This window comes from Galeopterus variegatus, unplaced genomic scaffold (genome assembly GCF_000696425.1).
Source record: "Galeopterus variegatus unplaced genomic scaffold, G_variegatus-3.0.2 Scaffold4123, whole genome shotgun sequence".
NCBI classification, from domain to species: Eukaryota; Metazoa; Chordata; class Mammalia; order Dermoptera; family Cynocephalidae; genus Galeopterus; species Galeopterus variegatus.
The window spans coordinates 106149-109339 of NW_007730234.1; the positions used below are offsets into that span (position 1 = coordinate 106149).

At 43.5% G+C, this 3191-nt stretch overlaps 1 protein-coding gene across 1 annotated transcript in view; it reads left to right on the plus strand.

Moving 5' to 3' along the window:
- The window catches only part of SYTL4 (synaptotagmin-like 4), a 49854-nt gene that overhangs the window by 458 nt on the left and 46205 nt on the right, over positions 1–3191 (plus strand). The window lies entirely within an intron of this gene.

The window sequence follows — 3191 nt, forward strand, 5'->3', positions numbered from 1 at the left end:
AATAATTTAGTTAGAATTCTAGTGGTTTGAAAAAGTGATGATGTTTCTCGTTAAACAACCTTTTCTCCCCCCCCCCCCCGCCCCTCCCCGACCCCAATCCCCTGCTTCTTCAGGACCAGAGGACCTAGCGTCCCAGAATACTGCTTTTGGCAGGGTTGACTTTAGACCTTGTACATATGTGGCAGAAATTAGTCTTCAGTACATCCTGGACCTGCTATATTTAACTGGCTTCTTTTCTGCTCTTTCAGCTCCCCACCCCCACCTCTCATAAATCCATTAATATTATGGTGTTAATGACCTAAAGTGTTTATTTAATGCAGAGTTGCATCCCTGATGAAGTTTTCTGGTTTTGGGGGTCGTTTGTTTTTTAGCACTTGCCGGAAATCCTGGTAGAAAAAGACCACCAGCTTAGCTTGTGAGGCTCTTCTTGGGTAGGGGATGAACATTTAACACAATCTCAGGTTCCTCTCCCTAGGTCAGAGCAGTGAAACGGAGCTTGGGGGCCTGTTCTGGGGAAGTTGAGCTGTGAGTGTATGTAGCATTCTGGTTGATGAAGGCTCCTACTAATAATGGTTGTTAGAATACATTGAGCCAGGCACTGTAATAAGGTCTTTACATAATTGTCTCATACAATACTCATGATAACTCTGTGCGGTAAGCACTACAAATATAAGCATGTCATAATGAAAAGGAGACTCTGAGAGATTAAGTGTCTTGTCCCAAATCACCCAACTGATGGGGACAGAGCTTGTGTTCCTATCCTGTCACACCGCCTCTGCTGTTTTGGATGTTAGGAGCACTAAATAGCTCACAGGTGAGTACTAAGTGATTAAAAATTCCCCTTCAAGCTGAAGCATAAGTTTTGGTCCTGGATTCCACCTTAGATGTGTTGCAGAGACTTTGGACCACTTACCTCACTGATGTCTTCCCATTTCGTTTCCATCATGGGGACAGTTGCCACGTTGCCACTATAAGCACATACTCCTGAGTGTACCTGGATGAATGAAACCTCCTGGGCTCTCAATTCAGTGGTAATTGTCCTGAAGTTAGGAGAGGATAACCATGAATTCTAGGGATGTGTGCCTAGATTCTAGGGATGTGCACCTGACTCAGTTTCTTCCTCTCAGGCTGGCTAGGGGAGAAATGAGGGTGTGGTAAGTGGTAAGGACTTCCCAACAGGTAGGCCAGAGAGCCTAAGTAAGGGTGATCTTGTGCTTGTTTCATCATGGAATGGATGGAGTATCTTAGGCAGGGATAGTCAGGGAGAAAATTTCCTTCTTGATTCCATCTTTGGGACTTTGCTCAAACTGTTTCTTTTTTTTTCTTCCTGAAAAACTAACTTGCTACCCATACCCCATCACCCACCATTAACTCCTCAAGATTCAGCTCTAAAGCCGTCTCCTTTGGGACAGCCTTACTGAATGCACACTTCCTTCCCCCAAGCAGAGTAACTGGTTATCCTATGTCTTAAAACATTTTGTTTACATCTCAATAAAGCTCTTAACAGCATTCTTAGTTGTTTTTCCACTTGGAAAGTTTCAGCCTCTCTAAGGACAAGGTCTGGATATTGGTGCTTTCTTTCTCTTAAACACAAAAGATTAACAAACATTTGTGCTAGAAACTGGGGATACCATGCCTTCAAGGGGCTGAAGTTTGGTGATGGTGGGATTGATGTACAAAAGACCCCTTCCTGAGGCACTTGAAATCCCACAGCTGGGAATTTGTACTTAAATGTCACTTTCTTAGTGAGGCATATCCTGACCATCCCACTTAAACTTGCAACTCCTTCCCTGAACATTCGATATGCCCCTTCCCTGACTTATTACATTTTTCTTGCTTACTGTATGTTCCCCCCACCCTAACATAAACTCCACGTGGGCAGGGATTGCTGTCTGTTGTATTCACTGGTGGACCCCAGGACCCAGAACAGAGCCTCAGACATCATAGGTACATACTAATATTTGTTAAATGAATTAATGAATGATAGTACCATTCTAGGAACTGGCACTTTTTTGTGCTCTGCTGGACCTAAAACTAAGCCTATGTAGCAGTTTGTCACCCTACAGGTATAAGGTTGTCCCAGATGTTCTTACACATCTTTTCTTCTACTGAGTTTTGCTTTGAGATTGCATTCCTGATAACAACTTTGGCCTAGTTGGAAGTGCTTCCTCTCTCTCTCTTTTTTTGAAGATATGGGTCTCTGGATGGAAACTTCTAAAGTTTAAAAGTGGAAATTTAAAAATGCTGTGCTTCTTGTTGGCAGAAAGAGGGGCTGCACTGGGAGGAGAGGATGTGGACTGTCAGATGTCCTGAGGCCTTTCAGGCATTTGGCAAGCTCAGTAAGAGGCTGGGGAAAGTCACAGTGCAACAGGGAAGTGAACAGCTCAAAAGAATAAAAGATGATACTAGTTAGGCTTCTAGCCTCTAGTCCCCTTAGTCTTTTAGGCATGAGGTAGTTACTGGATTATGAACTTTATGAAAAGCCATAGCTAAGTGCTACTTGTGTAGTATTTGACTAGTTTTATACTAGGAGGATTATGCAGTGTGAGGAATTAAGATAAAAGAAAAAAAAGTGCTGTTCTGTTTAAATGTGTTTTGAAATATTCAGAAAGTTAAAAAAAAAAAAGAAAAAAGTCAGAATTCCTTTAAGACAGACTCAGTTAGGCCCTTGATAAAGTAGTAAATATGTGATTCTCACCATTTAATGTATGCTAACTTTTTTGAAACTCAAGCTTGTATAAAAAGAAACTGCTCAGGGCCGGCCCGGTGGCGCACTGCTACAGTACGCCGCTTGGGAAGTGCGGTGACGCTCCCGCCGAGGGTTCGGATCCCACATACAGACCGGTTCCCGCTCACTGGCTGAACGAGGTGCAGGGAGCAACACCGAGGGTTGCGATCCCTTTGCCGGTCCCGGGCCGGTACGGGCGCGACACTGAGGGTTGCAATCCATTGCCGGTCATGAAAAAAGACAAAAAGGAAAAAAAAAAAATAGGCTGCAAAACTACCCTAGGGTTAAATCATGATTTACAACCACCCCCTCTCACTTAAGTCAGCTCTGAGGTCAACTTTTCCTGCAGTCCCCTGGGGTTAAGTTTATCTATTTCTTAAAGATAGACCTTACTATTCCTACTGTTATGTTAGGTAATCTCTCAAACATCCTACCAGAGGGCAAGCCTAGGGCTTTCTTTTGT